The 25,580-nt window shown below is 45.1% G+C and overlaps 1 protein-coding gene and 2 long non-coding RNA genes across 5 annotated transcripts in view; 1 reads left to right on the top strand and 2 right to left on the bottom strand.

Annotated features, from left to right (window-relative positions):
• LOC143441776 (uncharacterized) overlaps positions 1 to 13,428 on the bottom strand; it is an 87,862-nt gene extending 74,434 nt beyond the window's left edge. For both annotated transcript variants that reach the window (XR_013109452.1, XR_013109451.1), the window contains exons 1-2: positions 13,134 to 13,428; positions 11,408 to 11,537 (exon numbers count right to left, since the gene is read on the bottom strand). This is a non-coding gene — a long non-coding RNA (uncharacterized LOC143441776). The remainder of the gene's footprint in view (positions 1 to 11,407; positions 11,538 to 13,133) is intronic.
• A 128-nt stretch (positions 13,429 to 13,556) lies between these two features.
• The window catches only part of Fam3d (FAM3 metabolism regulating signaling molecule D), a 28,096-nt gene continuing 16,072 nt past the window's right edge, over positions 13,557 to 25,580 (top strand). The window contains exon 1 of one of the 2 annotated variants that reach the window (XM_076931534.1): positions 13,557 to 13,698. The gene's annotated coding sequence lies outside the window, so the exon portion shown is untranslated. Of the gene's footprint in view, positions 13,699 to 25,148; positions 25,494 to 25,580 lie in introns of those variants that run through there. The other variant, XM_076931535.1, reaches the window with a different exon arrangement.
• On the bottom strand, positions 15,377 to 25,358 carry LOC143441775 (uncharacterized). The gene is made up of 4 exons (XR_013109450.1): positions 17,998 to 25,358; positions 16,955 to 17,060; positions 16,608 to 16,833; positions 15,377 to 15,810 (listed from the first exon to the last, which is right to left on the bottom strand). It is a non-coding gene; the product is annotated as an uncharacterized LOC143441775 (long non-coding RNA).

Here is a 25,580-nt window from a genome sequence, read left to right as displayed (position 1 = left end):
ATAGACTCACTTTGTAACATCTTCTTTGTGGTAGTGTGAAGTGATGTCTGCTGCCATATAGAGAATTTTGGTTACTCCCTATAGCAGCATATTTTCCCTGCAAGTTGGGAGGAGGTAAGGTGGAGGCATAAGGAGAGGAAGAGGAGGAGTAAGAAAAGGAAGAGGAGGAGCTAAGGCGGCAGAGCCATAGATGACCCTGATTGGCAGAGCCCTCTCCCACACTGGCGTCTCATGGGTGGTTGAGACTGCGGCCTGAGCTGAACAGCTGAGAGGCAGCAAGTACACAGCAGCGGCTTGTAGCCACAGGCCTTGTCTAGTCAGGAAGATGGAGGCTGATTAAGAACAAGCCAGATTGGGAGCCGCCATTTTAAATATCTCCCTCAACAACTCTCTATACTATAAAACTTAGCCATTCATCAGTATATGAAGAATTTACTATGTGGCAAGCCCTATGTTGAAGACGAAAAACTCACAGATAACTGTGACAAAGCTCTTTAAGAGGTTACAAATGAGGAGACAGACAGCATACGGCAATGTACTATTCTTCATTAGTTATACCTACAAAAGCTGCCAGGGTGGATACTGTGAACAGACCATGACCAGAGAAGGACAAAAGCCTGCTCAGTTTTGTGCCAATCAGATGGGAGAGAGAGTCTGAGAGTGTGCTTATATTATATCTGGGTCCCAAGAGGTAACCACTAAATTTTCAGAAATCTCCAGTTAGAAAGAATACCATTATTAGTTGAATTATTTAAGTGTATAAGTAAAAATATATTAAGAACAAAAGTAGTGCATACTCAATACCCACCAGATATTAATTATTTGTCTGCAATTGGCTCTTCCATGACCCCTGAATTTTCCATGAGTATGTTGTATGTGTAGAATGGTACCTCTCATCTCTCTCTTTCTAACATGCTATGAATAAGTTCTGTCTAAGAAATGGTACCTCCCATCTCTCCCCAACTGAATGTTTAGAAAGTTGATGACAGCAGCTTGAAACCATATGCACGATGTATATCTACTGTGATAACTGAGACACTGCAACTCTGAGCTTGGTCCATTGCTGCCTGGTTGTCGAAACCTTTAAAAAGAAAGTGACAGGAAAGTATTGATAATACAGATTAAATCTGAAAAATCTGCCATAATTATTCCAACCATTATGTTAGAAATAGAATCAAAATTTGAGGGAGCTGGGTGTAGTGATATACACCCATGATCACAGCACTTGGGAGGCAGGAATAGGAGAGTGACACATTTGAGACCATTGTGGGATGCACAGTGAGATCCTGTCTCCAAAACATAATGGCAAGAATATTCAAAAACTGGTAACCTGATTCAGCAAATGTCACTAGTGTCCTCAAGGATGAAATTTTGGCATGTATCTTTCTTGTTTTACTGTCTCCGACTCATTAACATAAAAACAGCAACCTGACAGACAGCATTAGATTCAGTCATAAGTGACTTGATAGACTTCTTTGCTGAGTCAGAAACTAAGCAAATAAATATTCATGGTTTAACTTTGCCATTGCAGGACGATAGGTTGGCTTGTACATGTTGGTAAAAATGAGAAACAGCGGAGGGTCAGTTGTGAGCCAATTGGCTGTGTGAGGTTTACAGTAGAGAGTGCTGAGCTGTATACTTCACCTCCATCAATCTCCTCTGAGGATCCAAGGTACCCAGCATGACATTGATGAGGACTCTTTCCTGTCATCCTTCACTGTGCATAGAAAACTGAGGCCCAGAGAGAGGAATTTTCAGACCCTGTGCCCCTAGATGACAGATGAGGTTGAGGTTTTCCTGAGCATCTTGGGAAAGATGAAATGTGAGCATAGAGGGACACATGGAGAGTAAGTCCTCCTCCAAATGCTCACTGTAACCATAGCAACAATGATGACAACACATGGAGGAAACCAGAAACAAAACTCTTCTTTATTTTCATATTTCTTAGGGAATAAACTATTTCCTTCAACTGTCAGGGAAATTTTGTTTTCAGAAAATTTTGAGTACCTGTTATAGAAGTCCCCTCTTATCCAGCAGAGTGACATTCCAGGATCATCAGAGATACCTAAAATCATGGAGAGCAGCACGCCCTATCTATTGAATGCTTTTTATCCCATAAATGCATGAGGACTAAGAACAACAAGCAGTTGTAGTACACTGTAACAAAACACTAATTACATGCAGTATCTCTGCCCCACTGCTCTTGTTCATTCATTCTGAATATGTTTCCATGTAATATTTCAAGTTCTAGGTTGACTATAGGTAACTGAAACATCAGAAATAGAAACCACTGATACAGGGGAAATCAAATACTATCAGTCTAAGGATAAGAGATAGAAGAGGAAGGGAGGAGGAAGGATAAGCAGGAAGGAAGGGAAGGAGAGACAGAGGGAGGAAGGGGAGCAAAGAAACAAATAGCAGAACCATCTGGTAGTGCCTACCCTAGCTGTATCCAGAAATTGATGGGTATATTTTTCCTTTCCGTTGTGTTTTGTAGGCCCAGCCTGGTTTCTAACCCAGGGAAGGTATCCATTAAATATGTTTTATTGATAGTCAGAGAGCTGAGTGCTGTAGGGATTGGCCAAACCCAAGGGCCAGCCTCTTCTCCCAATTACTAAGGTGCCTAGAGAAGACCTGAGAAGTAAACCCCAAATTGTGCCATATGTACCTTCTCCAAGGTGCCCTGCCTGGCACATCCCTGATGGAGCCCCCTGCTCAAGGCCCAGTTTCTGGAACGGGAATTCTAGTTCATCCTCCCTGTACCTCTGCCTATTGTAAGGTAGACTCCATTGCCTGAGGTTTAGATTCCAGCCGACCCAGCCACCTAGAAGCTAGGAAAGGCAAAGACTTCCTGGTGCAATGAAAGAACAATAGTCAAACTCCAATTTTAAAAAGCTGTAAGTCTGTCATAAAGATGAACTGCTTCCTCTTCAGGGCTTCAGGATGTCTACCCTGCCCAGGGACTCCCAACACTGGAAAGGCACTGGTGATGTGGAAGATCTTAGTTCAGTCCACACTCAAAGACCATCTCTGTGTGTTAAACCTACATTCACACACAGGAGGACATAGACAATGGGACACCTGGAAGAGAGAGAAAGGACAGTAAAGAAGGAACATAGTACTGACAGCAATCTGATTATAAAGTGTTATCAGTTAAGTGTGGCAGAAGGGAGAGAAATATAAAAAATTAACATTTCTGCCAGAGCTACAACTGTAGCTCAGCAGTAGGACACGAATATACTATCCACACGCCCTTGGGGGCCATGCCCAGCATGAGAGAGAAGGCAGGCACAAGAGCGGGTGGGATAGAAAGAGAAGAGAAAGGAGAGAGGAGAGAGAGGGGAAAGAGAAGAGGGGGGAGGGAGAGAGGAAGGAGGGAAGAAGAAACAGAGGGAGGGAGGGGAGGAGGGAGGGGCAGGGAGGGGGAGGGAGGGAGGGAGGGAGGGAGGGAGAGGGGGGAAGGGAGTCTGGTTAGATAAAAAAGGAAAACAAAATCACAACTCCACTTCCAAGGGACAATCATTTATGAACTGAAGTTCTCAGAGCTGGGAAGTCACAGGTCCAGAGATAAATTATCTTGGGCCATCCAAGCCCTCTAGATAACCACTTACTGCCCAGATCTGTGTTTGACCTGATAGCCTTGTGACCAACAGGTATAAATTCATTTTGGAAAGTACAAAAAAAAAAAAAAAAAAAAAAAAAAAAAAAAAAAAACCCTAACCAGGCTAATAATGTCTTCAGATAACATCCAAGGCTTACACAAGAGGCTTTCCAGCTTTGCTGTAACCAGTTTTCTTTTTTCTGTTCCTATGAAAGCTTCCTTAAAACTGTTAGCACATTCGCACGTGGCGATTTCTCCTCATGGAGTGTTCTGGTTTGGTAGCTTCTCTGCACCATTGCTAACAGGTTTCAGAGCATTTAGCTTAAGGTGCTATTTTATTTTATTTTATTTTATTTTATTTTATTTTATTTTATTTTATTTTATGTGTATGGGTGTTTTGCCGTCATGTATGTCTGTGCACCACTTGTATACCTGGTGCCTGAAGAGGCCAGAAGAAGGCACTGGATGCCCTGGAACTGGAGTTACAGATGATTGTGAGACACCTGACGTGGATGCTGGGGATCAAACCTTGACTGTTGAGTCGTCTCTCCAGCCTGGAAGGTATTCATTCTGTTTGCTTTTAACACACAGTTTCAAGGAGTTTGAATGTTTATTTGTTTGTTTGTTTGTTTGTTTTCAAACTACTCAGTTGGTTAAACTGAAATCATTTGGCTTTTTTTTCCCCCTGCTACTCATTCAGTATTTATTTCAAGAAAGGAGGAAATGATTAAGATAAAAAAAAAAAAAAAACTGCCATTTGATACTCCAGCCAACCTTATGTTTGATAATGGCATTAAATAAGCTTATAAATATTTAGAAAATGGACAGGTCTAACTAAAGATAATTTGGCTTTAAATTTTCCTCAATGGAGAACATTTGATCCTAAACAGATTCTTTCTTTGTACACCAACCTGAAAGACTTAGGCAACAGAATTAAAGAATAGAATTAAAAATGAATAGGTGACCTTTATTACAGTCCATCTTACAGGGGTACAAATTGTAGGTCAAAGGTTTTAAGACTGTGTTGGTGTCCCAAACCCTCCATTGAAAGTCCTGCCTGGTTAAAGAGGTGACCAGTTCAGACTCTGTATCCCCTCTTACTAGGCATCTTGGTTAGGGTCACCCTAGTAGATTTCATGGAGTTTCCATTGCACTAAGTTTCTGCCTTGCCCCTAAAATGCCCCCAATTCCAGTGGTCTCTCCTAGTATTTTCTCCCTCAATCCTTCCCCCGACCTGATCCTTCCTGTTCCCATCCCCACCCACCCCAGTCCACCAGTGATATCTATTCTATTTCCCCTTCCCAGGGAGATTCATGTGACCCACCTAAGCTCTCCTTGTTATTCAGCCTCTCTGGGTCTGTGAGTCGTAGCATGATTATCCTTTACTTTACAGCTACTAATCACTTATAAGTGAATACATATAATGTTTGTCTTTGGGGCTAGGTCACCTCACTCAGGACTGATGAGTTCCATCAGTCTTCCTGAAAATGTGATGTTGTTATTTTTAACAGCTGAGTAATGAATACTCCATTGTGTAGCTGCACCACATTTTCTTTAACCATTTTTCAGTTGAGGGACATCTAGGTTGTTTCCAATTACTGGCTATTATGAATAAAGCTGTTTTAAACATAGATAAGCAAGTATCCTTGTGGTAGCATAAAGCATCCTTTGGATATATACCCAGGAGTGGTATAGCTAGGTCTTGAGGTAGATCAATTCCCAATTTTCTGAGAAACCTCAGAAATTAAGGGAATGGCCAACCAATTACCAGTCCAGATTGAGACCCATGCCATGAGAGGGAGGAACCCCTGATGCTGCCTTGGAGAGCCAGGAACAGAGAATGGATACCCCAGGCACCTAGGATAGAACCAAACATCACTGGCAAAAAGAAATCAATAAAATAAAATGCTCCCTAATGATATTATGCTATACTTATAGACGGGAGCCTACCATAATTAATGAGAAGAAACTGATGCCGAGATCCACAGCCAAACATTAGGTGGAGATCAGAAAATCCTGAGGAAGAGACAAAGGAAGGATTGTAGCAGGAGTCAAAGGGAACAAGGACAGCACAAGAAAACCTACAGAATCAACTAACCTGGACTCAGAGGGGCTCACAGAAACTGAAGCAACAATCACAGAGCCTGCATGGGACTTGACCTAGGCCCTTACATAGATGTTACGGTTGTGTAGCTTGGCCTTCTTATAGGACTCCTAACAGTGGGAGTGGGGGTTGTCTCTGACACTTTTGCATGCTTCTGGAACTCTTTTTCTTTCACTGGGTCACCTCATCCAGCCTTGATACGAGGAGAGGTGCCTACTCTTACTGCAACTTGTTATGTCGTGTTTGATTGATATCCCTAGGAAGCTTGCCCTTTTCTGAAGGGAATTGGAGGAGTAGATGAGGGAAGGATGGGGGAAGAACTTGGAGGAGAGGAGGAAGGGGAAACTGCAGTCAGGATGTACTGTAAAAGAGAAAGAATGAAAAATGAAAAAATACAAATATGCGGCCTACTTTAAAATTTTTGAACATCTAAAGAAAAAATGAGAAAACTGGTTTAAAACATTAATAAGAGCTCAAGAAACCATATCTACATTAAAAGGAGATGTTAAAAGTGAATTGAAAATTAATAAGAAAAATTTAGAGATCATGTCAGAAGAAAGATAAGCTATACACACGCACACACACATGCACATACAAACACACACACCTATATTAACTTTTCTCAGTCCCTTTACTCTCATCTCACATTTCCTCTTCCTTCTTTATCTCCAAAAGAAAATTCCCCTCTGAGTCCAGGAAAAGAAGATCCTAGGCTGTCTTAACATTTCCCATCTGTGAAGAAAAGTCTCTGTGAACTGTTTAATAGGGCTCAGTAGTAATCTAATTCCACACACGATTCATCTTTGACCTTCTTCCTTTTCATTAGACCTTTCTTACATCTCAAAGATAGTGACATGTGGCATTTCTTTGTTTTACTGAGATGTAAGCCCTGGTTGTGTTATATGTACCCGTGATAACTGTCTTCACATAAAACAAAGCTCAATCTGTACCTACAACTCCTAAAAGTAAGAAACAAAACACAGAATCACCCAACTTAACATTTCTTAAAACTGGTTACTTACTACAATCACTATCCTTGGCCTAATTTAAGACATGTGTGTATGAAATTACAGACATCATAGGCTATATTTTACCAATACATTTAAACATCTGAGAAGTTTGACTATGCCATAAGCCTTTTAGCATTTTTAATTTGTTGTATCTTAACATTTTTCATATCAACAGAAACATAGTAAACCAACTGGTTGGGTCCAGTTAATATCGTCCCTCTTGTTCTTAGTGGGGAAAAGTTCATCTGAATATTTGGCTTTAAAGTATAGGTTTAAAATAGAGTTGCCTCCCCCACAGTAGACTACATTTTGGTCTTCCTAACATCGTATGTCATAAAAACAATATTTGACCTCCTATGTACAAAGTATGATGTGTGGTCAACAGGAGACACACTGTGAGCTGAAATCCTCTCCCCAAAAGAATTAAGCCATGTCTCTGATTATTATTTTACAAAGCTAAATGGCTGATTAGAACTTCTGTGATTAGAACATCTGTTAACTCACCTGTTTCAGGCCCAGAGACAAATTCTCTTAGGATATCTTAGCCCTTTAAACAGTCATCCATGGTCCACCACTGTCTGTTCTAACATCCTATGACTATCAGGAAAATTTTGGAGTACACAAATATACCACAAGTTTCCACCAACTCAAAAGCTAAAAACATCATCAGATAGCATCTGAGACTAGTAACAGAGACTTCTCCATTTTGAAGTCACCTGCCTCCCTCATGTTTCCACCAATTTTACTTGATTCATGATTTTTTTTTTCTGTTCCCATGAAAACTTCATAAAACTGTTACATTAGAACATGCTACTTGGGAGAACCCAAATCTATATCCCTGGGTCATGATCACTTATATTTTTAGTGATATTACTTTAGAACTTGTCACATTCTCAGTCTTTTATCTCTGCATGTGTCATTTGCATTAATGTGATCCCAATGCACATATTGTGAAATTAGTTTCTGTGTCAGAATGGAATAGCAGATCTTCTTTCCACATCACTCAGCCCCTCCCACTACACTTTCTTAATCTACCCCAGGAGATGGGAGGCTGTGATTGATATCCGGGTTACATGTGGAAAGTAGAGACGGTCTAGACAAATGCATTTCAAAGTGAAAGTTACTTGATAACATTAAGGGAAAGACAGGCTCTTAGATAGGCATTTCCCATGTGCTGCTCTGAATATTTCACTATAAATAATATTTTTTCCATAATCCTTGAAGCATGTGAAATGTTTTTTCCATTTCATATGTATGGGCAAAGGAGAATTACAACTATGTTAGTTTTATCATCACTGTGTCAAAGTTCCTGAGAAAATTAACTTTAAGGAGGAAAGAACTGCTTTGCTCATGTTTCCACCATGAGGAGGACATGCTAGAGAAAAGCAGTTCACATCACATGGCCAGGAACTAAAGAAAATACAAGACCAAAAACAGGACATCACTTTCAAAGGTCATCCCCCAATGAGCTACTTCCTCCAACAGGCCTTACTTAGCTTCAAAAGTATCCAACAACTTCCATAATAGCAAGGACCAACAGCCAACCCTGCGGGAAGCACCACATACTCAAACCATAACAAAGCCACAGATGGAGTCAGGATGGTTCCCCCAGTTAATTTGAAGATGGGATGAGCATGCTTGGTTAGTGTGGGTAAGAAGGAGGGAGATATGAGGAAGGAAGGATGGTCAGAAAAGCAACCACGTTCAGTTTGAAGATGGAAGAAGGACACTGATACAAGCCTAGACATCATCTCAAAGCCAGAAAGCAACATCTTCTCTGGAGCCTTCAGAGAAGACTACGGCTTTAGCTTAGTGAGATCTGTGTCAGACCTGGGATGTAAGCCATCTTCTCTCTCCTCTAGAGAGAGCAGGACACTCACAACCTCCTGTTGGAAGGCTCTGACCCTACCTTCACCTTTGTCAAAGGAGCTGTAGGATCTGTGGGAGGCGACAAGGGGGAAAGTGTCACTGATCCTTTCAAGAGAAATTGCTAACTAGATTGGCAGTCTATCTCTGACAATGACTTTCATGCTGAGTCACTGATTTAATTACAAAGATCATGGCATAAGGCACCTGTGGCACGATAGATCCAATTACTGAGGGTAAAGAAATGTAAATCGTTGGTAGCTTATTGATGGTACCATGTAGAGAGGCAATGCTTTATATCTTCCGACACACCTGGCTTCCCTTTGTTACCAAGGCCCATGGGTACTGTGAAAAATGATACCAATTTGGTGTTGAAGTGATCACAAAGAAACCCTGGCATAGATCCTGGTACAGTCTCTTCTCAAAGATTAGAATTAAAAGTAACTGGTATAACAGACATTTATTTTATCGGTGAGCCAACTCCCCTTGCCTGTGCACCCAGAAAGTCAGATATGATCTTTAGACACCCACACATGTGTTCCTCCCTTGCATACACACTAATGCTCAAGCACATGTGCACACTATGCAGTCCACAAGCAGATATGCTCAGAGTGACTGCTCTGTATTTGCTCTCTGACTAGCAGGGAAGGATTTGTTTGGTCCTCTGTGGTTTTTTTCCATTGAATGAAGCATTCTAATTCCAAAACACACCAGCTCTGGGGAAATAAACTTAAGCGTCAGATTAGTTTTGCTGCCTTTCAGGAACACGGGACTGTACATAATTTTAAACAACAAAAAAAAAGCCCTCAATTCAGAAAATGCCTTGTGTGTTCTGACACTCCAAAAAAGCAGTGCACTAAAGGGGCCCTGATTGTTGGTGTCTATGATCTCAGAGAAGAGCATATGTGTAAGTGTTCATTGTTCCCACTTGTGAGCTATCTCAACATGGGCAAATTGCTTTTAACTACTCTGTGCCTCAGTTCCTCCATTTGCAAGTTGTAGGTAATAACAGTTTTATGTGGAGGTTTTTAAAAGATGAATTACAAATATATGTATATCTCATTTAATAATGTCCTTTCTAAATTTTTTGTTGTTATTTTCTTGGGACTGGGTCTCTTTATAGTGTAGGCTGGCCTTGAACTCACTGTGTAACCAAGGATGACTTTGAATTCATCATCCTGACTACACCCCCAAGGCTGGGATTATAAGCATGTACCACTACACCCAACTTTACAATACTCTTACTCCTATTTCCACATGCATCTATCATCCACACCATACACACTCATACACTGACACACTCAAACACTCACATACTCAAACACTCACACACCACACATACACACTCACACTCTCACACTCACATACTCATATACTCACACTGACACACTCACGCACTGACACACTCATGCACTGACACACACACACTCTCACACTCACACACTCTCACACTCACATACTCAGATAATCACACATTGACACACTTATACACTCACACACTGATATACTGACAGTCTCACACACTCACATACTCACACACATGCTCACACACACTCACATATTGATACACTCACACACTCACATACTCACACACAGGAGAGCTCTAAATGCCTAGCTTTAGAGAGCCTAAAGCAAGCATGACACTCTCTACAGTGTGCAAGTGTATGCACTGAGAAACCATCTCTGAGAATTTCTATGAGTAGAGGGGAAGTGCCTCAGGCACAAGAGAGAAGACAATACAAAACACACACCACAACTGGGGCAGGAAGCAAGCCAAAGCAGTCCCAGTCCCAGGAGGCATTGCTGGGTTATTTTTTTTTCACACTAGTAAAGGGGGAGTTTCAAACTTTTTGTGTTGGGACTATGTTAATTTTATAACTAAACAAAAGTTATGTATTTTTGCCCTGGAATAGCTTCCCTGACACATGGATTGCTGTTGATAAAGCCAGTGTCCTGAGCTCTTTGGTTACACTAAGGGATGGTGACTTTTCCCACCTTCTTCTCAACACTGACAACATTTTGGCAATAAAGAGGTATGGCAGTCAGGAAATAAGGAGTACACAGTCGAATACCAATTGTTACATTTTCATTACTCCTAGTTCCAGAAAACTTCATATCCAGACTTGACACAAGCAGACCCTGCTTTCTCAGTGTTGTCTTCCTCTGAAAGGGGTGTGGGGATTAAAATAAGCAGTTTCCTCTGTCCCTGGAAAAGCCGAATGCATAGATGATATTACGCCATGATCCCAAGTTGGGACAACTGAGCATTCCAGTTCAGGTTGCAGACGTGGCCAACCTTTTGGCAATGCAATACAACCTTGGCATCTTCAAAGTTCATGCTCAAGAACCAATCAATCAAACCATTTAAAAAAAAAAAAAAGGTCAAAAGTATTTAAGTAAACTTGGGATTTTATGTTGGGCTGTGTCCATGGCCATCTGTGTTCATGGCCATTTGCAGCATGCAGCATGCAAATTGGACATGCCTGGAAGGCTAGAATATTTTCTCTGACTCTATGCTCACAGCAACCTTGTAACAAAGGGACTATCCTACTCATAGAAGACAATGGCCCTACAAAAATGCTTAGGGTAGGCCATAAAACCATGCAGCTCCACAGGGTCACAGTTGGTGACCGGACTGGTCCTTGTTAATGCCAGCTGTGTGACCAGAACTCATGCTTCATGTGTTACTTGCTGTCTTCACCAGGTACTGTCTGAGGCCCAGACACCATTGTGGTGGACACTGTCAGTATCCCATGACTGTGGAATTCACTTTCCAGTACCACAGGAAAGTCAAGTGAAACCCGTGTTGGAGTCAGAAAACTGTACCTCAAAATGTGGCAGTCTGCCATGCTGAGCTGAAGAGCAGCCTTGGAAACTGGATCCCTTTGACCTTCTTCCTTCTTCCTGACGTACAGTGTGGCACCTCACTGGTATTCCCCTTCTGAAAAAACTTCTCCTAAAGGAAATACAACTACCTTAAACTCCTTGGGACTCTATCCCCTAAGAGAATGATGAACTCTCAGAGAGGAGGCCAAAAGCCATCACCAAACCCAGCCTGGCTTTTCATGTCCTCACAGGACAACAGGCCTTGGGAGATTGCCTGGCAGACTATCTGTGTCTGCAGGGAGGCTCCTCTTCACCTGTACCACCCACCCCACCCCAATTTCTCTCTTCCCTATGAGAATAGAACATTACATTCTGACCCTGCAGATTTTCAAATTGTGGCTAGCTCTGGTAGGCATGTGCATGTTAATAAATGTTTTCTCTTGATAATCTGCCTTTTGTTAGAAGGGTGCCTGCCATGACTTTTTATGATGGGCAGGAAAGAGATTGCCCCCTTTTCTGCCCATATAATAGTGATATTTTCAGTATGTTTCAAATGCTATACACAAAATATGACCATACTTATGTAGAAGGACGATATGGATGCCCACATCCTAATTCTGCCACCCGTAAATATGTAATGTTTCCAAGAAAGCCAAAGGTTAAATTTACTTATCCATCTGCTGGTCTAAAGAGAGCCAGGATTATTCAGACTACCCATGTGGGCCCAATGCAATCCCAGGGGTAGTCCTTAAGATGGAAGACAAAGCAGAGGGTGACTGAGGGGATAGAAAGAATGCTCAGTGAGAAGCAATGGTGCTGGCTGTGGAGAAGGAAAGAAGTCCCTGGAGCCTCCTGTGTAAGCCCCTGCCTGCTGGCACCTTGATCCTAAGTGAGTACCAGATACATGTTTGAAGTCACCAAGCTTGCAGGTCACTTGTCACAGCACCTCCAAGGCTGTCCTTAGGGAAGCTGCCTCATATGTCACCTCTTGCTAGAAGAGATTCCCAAGATCATTGAAGCCAGAGCTTCCTGCATGCTAAACATGCTAAACAAATTCATAACTTGCTACCATTTTCAATGGTTTGCTTGTTTATTTGCTTTGGGGAAGGTTTCCCCACCCCCAACCCCATCCCTGAGCCCCTGAGGTGTCTTGAGCAGCAACATTCAGAACATGAACACACAGCTTGCCCTACTCTGCTGGCCTCAGACGCACTGCCTCCCACCCTCCCACCCAAGGGGCTGCTCCCTGCTCTTCCCTGCCACTGTCTTCTGGCATTTGTCTTTATTTCCTGACCAGCTGCTGTACCTTATGTCCCAAGATACTCATCCCAAAGAGTCTCACATCTTTTGGGGAGAAATTGGGGTTAACAGATGGGCCCACCTTGGCCCACGTGTATAAGGACCAAACGTACTTCTGGACAATAACATATCCTAAATAGATATATAAAGAATGTAAGTCTGCATTGGTGACAAAGCCTAGAATGTTAACTCCCTCCCAATGAACCTGGGTGGCATATATTCCTTTCACTATGCTTTTTTTCCTGCTTCCTCCATCCACCTCCACCTTTAACTTATAATTCACTGTGCTCCAACCCAAACCCAGAGTCTTTCTCCCCCCATGCCACCTCCTCTCCTGGTTGACCCTCATTTTTAACCCAAAAGCCCCCCTTTCCCTAAGTGGGCTCAGCACCCTCACCAGCCCAATGCACTGACTCTCTGTACCTACCTCAACCTCACTCAGACCCTGGATGGTTTAGCACCACTTGACGGTTTTATTATTTGGTTTGGGGGAGGAGGTCTGCTCCAAAGTTGTTCACGATCCGATCGCATCCTAGTATCACCTGGGAAGGCTGGCGCTGCTGTATTTGGAAGAAAACAAGCACAGCCCTGCCCATGCCCCTGCCAGACTTTAGCCTCATTTCCTCTGCGGAGAGCTCTAGATTAAACTTCCTCCTTCCTGGTAAGGGTGTTTAATGAGGCAGGGAGGGTTTATGGCAAATCTCTTCCAAACTGGGCTCAGCATGGGTAGGGCTTAGGAGCAGCTACCCTCCCAAGGAGCCCAAGACCTGGCTTGTCACTCCCTCTAGACAGCTGCATCCAAGAGCAACTGCTAGAGAGGTCCAACCCCCCCCCCCCCCACACACACACACACACACACACACAGAACCAAAAGGCTGCTCTCTTCAGCAGCCAGGCCAGGAAGCAGTTGGCAGGGCCAAGACTCAAAGCATCACCGCTGATTCGTCGCCCCTTCAACGCAAAGGTAGTGAAGACTGAGCCCTAAGCCTCAGGTATGTCTCTGCCAGACCAGAGGGGGCTTTAGTTCTCGGTCCACATTTTTAAACTAATGATAGAGGAAGGGAGGATGGGAAAAGATAAAGCAGTATGCCTGAGAAAGAAAGCAGGAGAAGGAAAGGGAAGCCATGTAACTGAAGAGACTTCTGAGGCTGCAGTGAGGAGACAGAGGAAACTTCGTCTGAGGGGGTCCAGCCCAACTGACTGAGGGGAAGGCTAGTTTATTACTCAGTGCAGGTCATGCTGTGATTGATTAGTTATGTCTGCTGTAGATTCAAAAATAAGATCTAGGGTTCAAAAACCTGGGATTTGAAACTGCTCACTGTAGATGCTATCCCTTGACCACAGGGAATCTCCACATGTAATAATTCACCCAGGAAATCTCCACATGTATTAATTCACCTGGTTATACGTGCTTTTAAACACACACACATTCTAGATGAACATCAAGTTCCACAAATATTTGAATAATAAATAGAGAAGGGCAGGATGTTCTCTGGCCACAAATTTCACTGAAAAGGTTGAGCTGAAAGGTTATGACAAAGGTCTTGAGAGATTTCCTGATAATGTATTGTCAGACTAGTTTTTCTCACTAAGATCTGTTTTCCTCATCTGGGAAATGGGAATGAGGGGCTAACTATCCTGGCTCAGTGTTAGCTCTCACCTGTTAGGCATCTGTGGGAGGAATCACTGAAACATAGATAATAGCACCAGCCAGCTCCTAAACAGTCTCCATGGCGGGTCGGTTCTCATCATTAGTCCCCTCCCAAGGAGGGGAGCCAGAGGCCAGGGAAACTTCATTCTCCCAGGCAGAATGGCTGCAGAGTTTGTACCGGGGTGCTATGCCTCAATGCCCTGTGATACAGCTGCTTCTGGAGTGTCCCTGAAGATGGGTCACTCACAGAATAATTAATTGAGCACTTTCTGTGAAACAGGTAAACACGCCATTGTTTTTGCCAGAAAGCAAACAGGAACCTGTGGGGGACCATCATTATCAAATCAGTTTTGTTACATGCTGTGCAGATGGCCTGAGAGTTAGGGACAACAGACTTCTCTCAGGTGGTTAAATTAGCTAAGGCAGTGTGGAGTTAGGTGGGAAGACAGGGAGGTGAGCAAAGGGGGTGGGGTGGGGGGACAATAGGGGCTTCTGCAGACCAGAGGTGAGATGGGATGTGTCACACCAGGTTCAGCACAGCTGTAGGGGAGGGTTTGACTTTGCCAGTTGATCCATCTGTGTCTGCTGAGCTACACCTAGAGACTTGGAGTCTTCTCCCTCGTGTTTATCATTTTACACAGCCTTATTTGAGCTTAGGCCTTGTCAGCAAGCGACCCCAGTTGCTTACTGTATTCCAGTAGGACTTTGGGGATCTGAAGAGCTGAGTAACCTAACCTGCTCACTGACTCTGGCACTTTTTCCTTGGTGGAGGATATTTGCTTGGCAACACTTCCTTAGGCTGAAGCAGTTACTCCTCCTGGGATGAAAGCAGTCTGTCTGGAGGTGTGGACAGCCAGTAGGAGGACTGTCCCTTGGAGAAGATGCCGAAACCTCCAATGGCTGATACCAATCCTTTGCCTTTGGAAGCTCTCAAAGGCAGATGGGAACTCTGAAGTTTCCTCCCCAGAAACCAGACAAGAGATCCAAAGTCACTGAGAGAGCTCCCATGCCCTCAGCAGTGGATCACAGCTCTGCCTTCTGTTCTGCTGTGTCTCCTTGGACCAGGTGCTTCATCTTCTGTACTCGTCTAACCCCCCCTCTCTCTTTGCAAAGAATGGGTCATCTGTTTTACAGTAGATAAACGCAATCCGTTTGTTTGTTGGAATCAGTATTTTGGTTTATTTCTTTTCCAAAATAATGGGGACATTAGCAAATTCCTGAAGGCTTGACATGTGTAAATTAGCCAAGTCAATAATGTCAAGCACCTGCCGCCGGACTGGCATGGAGGAAATGAATCCCAGCTTGGTGCTCTTGTCAATGTTCAGCGCTCATTGTAGCCTAGGTACAGTGCAAGCCACCAGGCTTTTAGCAGTGACAAAATGCTATCTCAGGAAGTTCACAGTCCATCAGAAGAGTCACGCAGAAGACTGTTGAGTAAAATAGGCCACACGCCCTACAAGAGACATATCGTATGGGTCAGTTTTCTGTCATTGTGACAAAATGCCCAAGAAAGTCAACTTAAAAGGTTTATCTGGGTTCATGTTTTCATCCGATTGCTGTCTGTTGGATCAGGACCCATGGTGTGGCAGGGCATCACGGTGAGGAGCATGCAGTGAAGCAAAGCTGCTGGCTTCATGGGGACTCGAGAGAGAAGGGAAAGCATGATGTATGGGTGGAGACATGGTGAGCCCTTGAAGGTCATACCTCCATGATCTATGCCTTTCAACTAGGCTCCACCTCTTAAAGTGTCTACTACCTTCTAATGGCTCATTAAGCTATGAACTCAACAGATTAGTCTAGGCCTAAGGCTAGAACTCGCATGATCCAGTCACTCCCAGAGGACCCACCTCTGAACACTACTGCTTGGGACCCAAGCCTTCAACGCATGAGCTTTTGGAGGACATCTCACAGGCAAACCACAACAGATAGGTGCGGATTCTGTGTGATCAATACAAGCAACAACCACAGAATGAATGACAGGTGATGCCCATGGTGGGTTGACTCCCTGCCCAGCCTGGCCTTGGGCACTTAAATACAACTTTTCCTGGTGGGTCTCAGTTCTGGTTTATAGGAGAGCTATTGAAGTCTAAAGAGAAAAAGCATTCTGCCAAAGGCGGAAAGGCTGGGGATGGTAGTGACGGACATCACAAAGGAGGAAGACTTTCAAAGACATCACAAAAATGGCAGACTTCACAAAGGAGGCTACATTCCACAGAGGATAGGGTCCCAAGCAAAAAGAAGTCAAGGCACCTATGGCAGAGTGAAGTGTGGTGTCAGCAGCTAGAGTCAACACAGACAGCCTGCCTGCCCATGGGCACCATGACAAGGACTTAGATCTTCCACAGCTATTCCTCCAATGAAGGTAGCGTCAGCAAGGTGGCGTCAGTGGAGATGGCATCAGAAGGAAACTGTTGCTGAAGGCATGAGGAGCTGGCCTGATTCTATTATCCTTGTTGGGGATTACAGTGATCAAACTCTGGAGGGGAAGAGACAAGAGTAGGAGTTTAACTTGAATCTTTCCCAACAATGCAAATGGGAAAACCTTTGTGTTTCAGGTAGGACTCAGGTCCCAATGAAGAAAAGAATAAAAGACATACATTGGCGTGTAGAATAGAGAAGTCTGGGGATGACTGCGAGACTCCTAGGACTCTGTCTCCAAGTTGCTTTATCCTTCTGCAAGCTGTCCACACAGGAGAGTTGCCCCTACAGGATAGCAGAGAGATCCTCAAACCCTCTAGGTTCCAGGCTGGGTGTAGTGACACATACCTTTAATCCCCAGCACTTGGGAGACATAGGCAGGTGGATCTGTGAGTGTGAGTTCAAGGCCAGCTTGGCCTAGGATAGCCCAGGATGTTATACAGAGAAACCTGTGGGGCCAGTTGTGGGGCCAGGTTCTGTCCCTCTGCTGGGCATGGCTGCTGGGGAGGTAAAACGCTGGCAGCTTGACTGCCCTTATCCCAACACCACCTCTGGGAGGGTGCTGGGCTTCAGAGAATCACCAAGACACCACTGGGGTGTGGGGGCGGGTGAGAAAGTGCACTCTGAGATGTGGAAAAGCCGAAGCTGATATTCCCTGACTCCTGGGCATCTAGTCACTGCTAGAAAACTGCAGAGAAGTCAGGAATGAAGTGTCGGGGTCCACAAGGCCAGGACTATTGGAGTCCCCCGAGGCTGAGGCTGGGAGCACCAGCTTAGCTCATTGGCAAAAGTAGTGGCAGGTGCCTGGAAGTGCAGAGAAGCCTTCTACTGGAGACTTAGGCAGCACGGCTTTGTATGCAAAGGCCTTCTCCATGTTCCCTATGCCTGTGGTAGATGAAAGAGATAGTCCTTGGCTCCAAACTGTTTATTGGTTGTTCATCATGCAAAATGAATGCATACCAACTTCTCGGGGTGAACCAGAGAGTAAATACCTTTTGCAGGGAGGAATGGGAAGTAGAGCTTGTTGGCTACATCCTCAGGGCTTCTAGGTACCTCATTAGCATGGGGAACTGTGTTCTGGGCCTACATAACCACAGGTCATGTTTTCTTATGTGGGAAGTTTGGCACATGTTCCAGGCCAGGAATCTGGCAGGGAGCAGGGAGCCACCTACTGTCTCAGGTGTGTACCCCAAATTTCCAGGGACTCAGACCTCAACCTTACCAAGTTTCCTGACAAGGTCCATTGTCCCACAGAAACTCTGTCTTGAAATAAAACAAAAAACCTCTAATTCATCTGGACTCAAGACCAACAGAAAGGCAGCTTTTCTTTGCTGGAACATTCTTCAGGGAGCTCTTATCTGCCCAGGATGATCTCATCTCTGTGATCAATGGATGTCACGTACTGTCTTCATCAAGGTCTGGACCATTTGGCCATAATGGAGTCATAGATTAGGGTCAATCCTATCCAAATGAATAGAAAACACAGATCTTTTCCCAAATGGTCATCAGAATGCTCACTGGTAAAACAGAATAGCTTCTGGGTGTTAGGCAGGTGTCCATGGCAACAGATGCCCAACACATTCTCACTTCTTCAGTGCTTTCCTGGTTTAACTAGTTACAGCAGTGATAGATAGCAATGCTGCCTGGGCATTCTACCTAACTGTCACCAGGCAAGATGCTTAACCCTTGAAGGTCACGATTTCCTCAATAAAAAAGAAACCTGACAAGACCGTTGGGAAGTTAAATGGCAACATGGGCCTCAAAATTGGCATAACAATTGTGCTTATTAGAATCAGTGTTGTGATTATTTCTTCTTTGGTCAGATATCTGGCTCTTAGACCTTTCTAGATAAAACATATCCAAGCCCATCCCCAAGAGGCACCCATTTTTGAAAGATCTGGCAGAAACCAAGTTACCTATGAATGAGTACACTTCTTCATGCTTGACCTAAAATGACTCAAGTTATCGGCAGGCCTGCTGTGACTAAGGAATGAATGAACCCTGACAATCGAGGAAGTCCCACCCTGGCTCAGATAGCACTCTGGTGACCCCAGCTAGACATTCAACAGAGAATTCTGGCGACTCAAAGTGCTTACCTGAAGATGTTCGTCCCTGAAGTTGCCCCTGCTCTCTCCCAATTGAGGGAAAGGGAAGGGCTGTATGAACAGATGTTTCCCACTTTTCTCCAGCTGCTTGGTAGAAATCTGGGTACTCCATTGCCCATTCATTATTCAGAGGGTGTCTTGCTCTGGGATTACAGGGCCTTGGGAGAGTTTTTACTTCTCAGGCAGCAGAGGTAGGGGGAGAAGATACTGATCAGAGAGCATCGGGCCATGATCTCATTCAGATATACTGAGAGGAATGACCTCCTGAAAGCCATGTAAGGATACCCAACAAGCAGCTAGACACCAAAGTGACCAGGTTCTCATGGACCTGTTTCCTGGGGAGATTAGCCTGCCAGTCAGGAGAAGGAAGGTGGAGACAGAACCTTAGAAGCTTCTCTTCATCCCAAACACATTTCCATCCTCCATCACCTAAGCTGAGACAAACCTCAGCCCAGGGAGCTCCCAGGTTCATGTGCCCCTTTAGCTAACAGAACTATGCATAGAGAAAACTGGCTAGCTAGGTCCCATGGCAGGCAGCCCAACACCTTCCATAAGGCTTTACTGGCACACATCCACGTCCACCCACATCCATGTCCACACACATCCACATCCACCCACATCTACATCCACACACATCCACATCCACGTCCACCCACATCCATGTCCACATACATCCACATCCACCCACATCTACATCCACACACATCCACATCCACGTCCACCCACATCCATGTCCACATATATCCACATCCACGTCCACCCACATCCATGTCCACACACATCCATGTCCACATATATCCACATCCACCCACATCTACATCCACACACATCCACATCCACGTCCACCCACATCCATGTCCACATATATCCACATCCACCCACATCTACATCCACACACATCCACATCCACGTCCACCCACATGTCATCTGCAGTTTCCATTCTGCTCATGCAGCAAAGATAAATTGCCATCTCTGGGGACAAACCTACTACCTGGCCCAATCTACAAGAGCTGACCAAGCATGGGGCTCCTAGAAGGGCATGGTGACTTGTGCCTGTGATCCCAGCCCTCCAGAGGTTGAGGCAGGAGGATTGTAAAACCAGCCTAGCATGTGTATAGGGTTTGAGGCCAATCTGGAACCCTGCCTTAAGTTTGAAGAGAAAAAGTGGCCTCCTGAGACATATGGCCTCATCTGAAATCTTTTCCTGATCTGACTCTTAGCTATATCACCTGAATATTCTGTGACTCAGTTTCCCCAGAATCGTTACTGATCTGCTATAGGATTAAATCTGTCAAAATAATTCAACATTGTGAAATGCCTCGGACAGAGTATTTGACATCTTTTTCTGGGAAATCTTTTCTGAGGTGCTAGGAAAGTAAAATCTCTTTGATCAATAGGTGCTAGAGAGATGGCTCAGTATATTATCAGGTATCAGCTTACAACTTCCTGTAAGAGGATCTGACACTCTCCTCTGGCCTCCCCAGGCATTCTCACGAGCAAGCTCATACACACGAAGATATATAATGCCTTAGTTGTGTGTTCTATTGCTTTGATAAAGCACCACAGTCAGAAGCAACTTGGGGAGGACAGGGTGTATTTAATCTCATAACTCAGATCATATCCCCTCAGTGAGGGAAGGAAGGGCAAGAGCCCAAGCAGGGCAGGAACCTGAAGGCTGAAGCTAAAGCACAGGCCATAGACTTGTGCTGCTTGCTGGCTTGCTTTCTCATGGCTTTCCCAGCCTGCTTTGTTATATACCCTAGGACCACCTGCCCGAGGGTACCATTACCCACAGTGGACTGGGACTTTTCATATCAATCACTGATTAAGAAAAAGCCGCCATAGGCTTGCCAATAGGCCAATCTTATGGACACATTTTTTTTTTTTTTGAATCATGGTTCCCTCTTCTCAGACACGTCTAGGTTTGTGTCAATTTGATAGAAACCAATCAGTACCTGCATAGTTATTTAAAAAAAAAAAATACAATACTGAAGACAAGGTATTATGAAAATAAGCTATTTTCTTTGTTAAATAAATGTCACCAAACAAAATTTTTCTTGCTAGCAGCCTCACTTTTTATGGATTTATTCACTGCATATCTCCCTCTGTATTGGTGGCATCATCAATAATGTCCTGTAGATACCAGGACTTTAGGGGCAGAGCTTATCCAGGGATGAGTGGGAACCTTCCATAGCCTCTGGTTCCAGGTTGAGCCTTAGCAGGACTGTCAGTATGTGTTCCCCAGTTTTCACTCTTCACCATGTCTCTCTCCACCTTGGTCTTGTCTTTTTTTCCCCCTGAGCTGTGTCCCCTCACACCCATCACTGCCCTCCCAGTACTTTCATCTCCCAAAGTGTGGGCCGACACTGTACTTCTGCCCTTGAGGTATTCAGGCATCATTTCTACCAGAACGAAGGGAACGAGTGGGTTTGCTGGATCTCAGCCTGGCAGAGTGAGTGCAAGTGTGTGTGTGTGTGTGTGTGTGTGTGTGTGTGTGTGTGTGTCTGTGTGTGTCTGTGTGTGTCTGTGTGTGTGTGTGTATGTGTGTGTTCTTCTAGACAGTATTCAATGAAACTAGATAATATTCCATAAAACAACAGCTCTCTTTTATTGAGGGTGGTGAGTAACAAGGGCTTTATAAGCTTTGGGCAGTGGGCAGGGTTTCCAAAGACAGTTATTGGCTGGGGCTGAGGTGTGGGAGCGCTTTGTTTGCATAAAGAGGGATTCCAGGTGCTTAAACCTGCAAACTAGCCAGGGAGGCTACCTGACTTCCCCAAGAAGACTGCCAGGTAAGGATGGATTGACCATAGGGCTACATGCCCCAGGGCTTGCAGATGGAGAATAGGGAAGGAGTGATCTTTACTCCTGATCTCAAGATGAGACTTTGGTCTCAAGATGAGACCTTCTGGGTTTTGGATGCTTGCTCCAGGTGTGTTCTTCCTGGTTGTACTTGTCTCCCTCACCAAAGTATTCATCCTTAGTAATGAACACCCCACCCTACCCCCAGCAGTGATGGGCAACAAGTAGAAACTCCTGGAAGAACAGACAGTGATCTGTAGCCTTCAGTGACAACACTTAGTCTGTGAAATGTCCAAGAATGATGTGGAAATAAACAGGGCTTAAATTTTCAGAAATCAGGTGGACTCTATAAAGTCTGGGTGTGTCCTCTGGGAGCATGATACAAAATAAAAAGGAAGGAGCTGTTTCAGTGCAAGGAAAAGGCCAGTTTTCTTTTCTTCATTTCCCATACATCATCTGGTGTACACCATACACTACACTACTGATGCCCATACCCAGACGTGCGGCGTATAAATGCTGTCTAGAGTGGCTGCAGGCAGCAGAGAAGGTAGCCAAAAGCTCAGGACCATCGACAAAGCAGTTCAAGTACTTTGATGGAGGGGTCCTTGTGATGGCAGGGAAGGTCCAAGAGTCAGAACTTAGCAGATGAAGTTTTCACCTCACTAGAAGATGCTGGTGAGATGCTCTGACCCTGACCCTCCCCTTTTGAAAGTCTGTCCCCAGCCTAGGGAGAGAGGCTCCTTTCACAGGCTACCTTGCCTCTGGGCAGGTCATGGTTGAGCTGAAAGTCACAGAGAGCTCCAGGAAACAGGAAGAAACAGACATTCTGTATCCTGCAGGGTCTTTATGAAATGCCGCAATGGAGATCGGAGTGTGTGGGGGTAGAGTTCTGATCAAAGCATGTCTGGCATGCTCAATGCCCTACATTTAATGCCTAACACTGTGGAAGAAAGAAAAGGCAAGGAGACATCATGGGCAGCAGGCAGAGATGCCGTGATGATACTGTGATTCCACAGAAAGACTAAACATCCCTATGGGAATGATGCCGAGGAGAGCATAAACCGAGAGCCCGGAGGGCTGAGCCCTGTAATTAAGATGGCAGGGTGGTCTCAGCCCACAGCCCTTCTAGACAGGGTGACCTGCTGCCTGCCCCCTTCCACAACAGATAGCATCACCTCTTTTTCAAAGGGAGAACTAAGACCCCCTACACAACCTTACAAGCAGCAAGCCCCCGTCTGCCTGACCCCCAGAAGTGGCATCTTTCTCAGTATAGCATGTTTGTCACTGGCTAATTCAGTGACAGCCAGCCCTTCATACACAGCTGCTTAACTTCCTCTGGCAGGTCATGTCCCCACTGGGAAAGGATACATGGAACTGGCCCAGACTTAACAGAAGCATCTCTAGGGAGAGATCTTAGCTAGTGCCTCTCTCCTGGCCTCCATGTCAGTAAAGCATCTGATTGGTCTTGTTTGAGTCCCATGCTAATTCCAAAAGCAATCACAAAGGACACCAAAAAGGCTGGTTTGTCAGCCCCATATGTCAGGGTTAGGGTAACATGATGAATCTACCTCTATCCAGGACCACATGGACATATTTAACCTTGACTTCCAGGGCCAGGGAAGGCTTCCCAGAGAAAGTGTTTTTGTTTTGTTTTGTTTTGTTTTTTGGGTTTTTTTTTTGTTTTGTTGTTGTTTTTTTTAACCAGGAGTCCTACAAACTGAGTAAGATTGCTCCACACTAAGATAGACTCTTAGTGTGCAGACAAAGGACTAGTTAGGGCAAAGTTCCAGGAGTGCTCCAGAGTGTAACTTGTCACAGTCATTCCCCTGTGCCTGGTGCTGAGCCTGGCTTCACACTGACGCTTGGCAAATGCTTCAGGAATAAAATCCACAGCCTGCTGTGTGGCCTTGGAAATGACTTGGCCTCTCTGAAGTTCTGTCTCCTTCTCCACGTGGTGGCTTAATCATCCTACCCTTCTAGGACCATGCCGCATTCAACTCATCCCATCCCTGAATGTTTGTTGAGCATCCCTCAACGCTCCTGGGCCTGCAGGCACAAGGCCTGCTAGGGAGAAGAGTATCGGAGCTTCTAAACTGATCTGGGGACAGAAATCATCAGAGAGTGTAGGAGGGACAGGACAGAGGGACAGGCCCAGGACAGGGAGGGCTTGAGTGGCTCTCTGATCAGGGAGGAAAAGCACAGCTCACAGCACCTGGGGGCCTCCTTACAACCCTCCCCTTATTCCTTCCCCCACAGACCCCTACCTGTTGGGTATTATAGAAAATGCTACAATTGGGTGAGCACTGGCCTGCAGTTATAGCAATGCCCTAGGCCACCAGGCCTGGCTGCATCTAGAAGGAAGAAACATCTTCCCTGAAACTTTGCAACCTGAATGACCGGTTGTGACAAGGAAGCTGCAGAGAGAACTCTTCCTCTGCCCCCCCCCATGTCACCTGCTCCTGGTGCCTTTTTCCTCCCCACCACCCCCCACCCCCAGCAGCACACCAGCCCTAATCTCTGGCCCTACAGCACCCACTCGGCAGCCAAGGTGAGCACACTGGGGACTCTGGAGGCCAGGGAGCTCCTGGAGTGTCAGGTGGGAAGTCAGGAACTCAAGCAGGAGGGATTTCAGGCTGGAGAACCCATAGTCAAGGCAGTACTGTGTGCTGCTCCCCAATCCAACCCTGAAACCAGATCCTGCCAAGCTTGGCCACCCAGCCAGAGTCTTCTGTGTGCCCTGGCCCTCTCTCCTCCCCTAAATAATGTTGCCTAATTCTTAGGTGTCTGAATATCCACCAAGACTCCTCATTCTTTCTCTCTACTTCCCTCAAACCCTCTACCCATCACCCTCCCCCACTGCTTCTGCTTTATTCTTAATTTTTCCTTCCTCATCCCTGGGTCATCTCTGTTTCTTTGTACACTCTGTTCCTGTCCACGTCTGCAGTATCCCAGCCCTGACCTTCTACCTTGTCTGCCCCCACGTGTACATAGTAGTGGATGGGGCCCAGAATGTCCTTCAGTTCTCATCTGGGAGCCCCTGGGCCACAAGTCATGTTCTAAGGACCCCATGTCATTACAATATATTTTTGTATCTGAAAAAAAATGTCATTTGACTCTCTGGGAAGTTAAAGGGTCTGTAAAAGCTTTCTTGAAGGGAGGTATAAGTGGAAGGGAGTGGGGACACAACAAGGTAAAAGAATCCTGACTCTGTAGACTCTGAGAAGGTTATGGCAGTAGGTCTTCCCACTGGAGGGTTCAGTAGCTGTTACCATTATGTAAATCTGAAGAGCCGATACTGCCTCAGTCCTCCCACACAGACAGAAGAAGGCCAACAATGTTTGACTTGATACAGTTAGGCTTGTGAGTGTGTGCCCCTGTCTCCTGTCTTACCCAAGTCCTTGGCAGTTGGACACTGGAGACTGTTGAGAGCATGTCTGTTAAGATAGATTCTTGAGAGAAAAAAATTCTAGGGGGGGAGGGGAGGAGAATGAAATCACTACAAAATTAAAAGATCACTTGCCCCAGGCTCTACCCAGCCCTCCCCTCTCCTAATTACCAGCTGGCCTCCAGGAGACCCTCAAAGTCGCCACATTACTGGCAACTGCTCAGCTTCTCAAGGCAACACAGAGGGTTTAAAATGATGACCCAGACCCTGCCACAAGAAGGGAGAAAACACTGGTTTAAGCTCTCCTCTGAAACAAAAAGTACAAGAAGTCAAACCCTGAGGGGAATGCCGAGGACCCTGTAGCCACAGATATGTGTCCAAATCTGTCCTCTTACCTCTACCTGCTGAATGACCTTGGGCTTAACCACGGTGAGTTGTCCTTACTGATCCCTGTAAAGAAATGTTCATAAGGCACCTGGCAGGAGCTTGCCTAGTAGTCCTGCCTACTCCTGTCTC

The sequence above is a fragment of the Arvicanthis niloticus genome, chromosome 3 (assembly GCF_011762505.2).
Source record: "Arvicanthis niloticus isolate mArvNil1 chromosome 3, mArvNil1.pat.X, whole genome shotgun sequence".
NCBI lineage: Eukaryota > Metazoa > Chordata > Mammalia > Rodentia > Muridae > Arvicanthis > Arvicanthis niloticus.
Note: the sequence above shows the minus strand (reverse complement) of the source record. Positions and strands in the feature narration are given on the sequence as shown.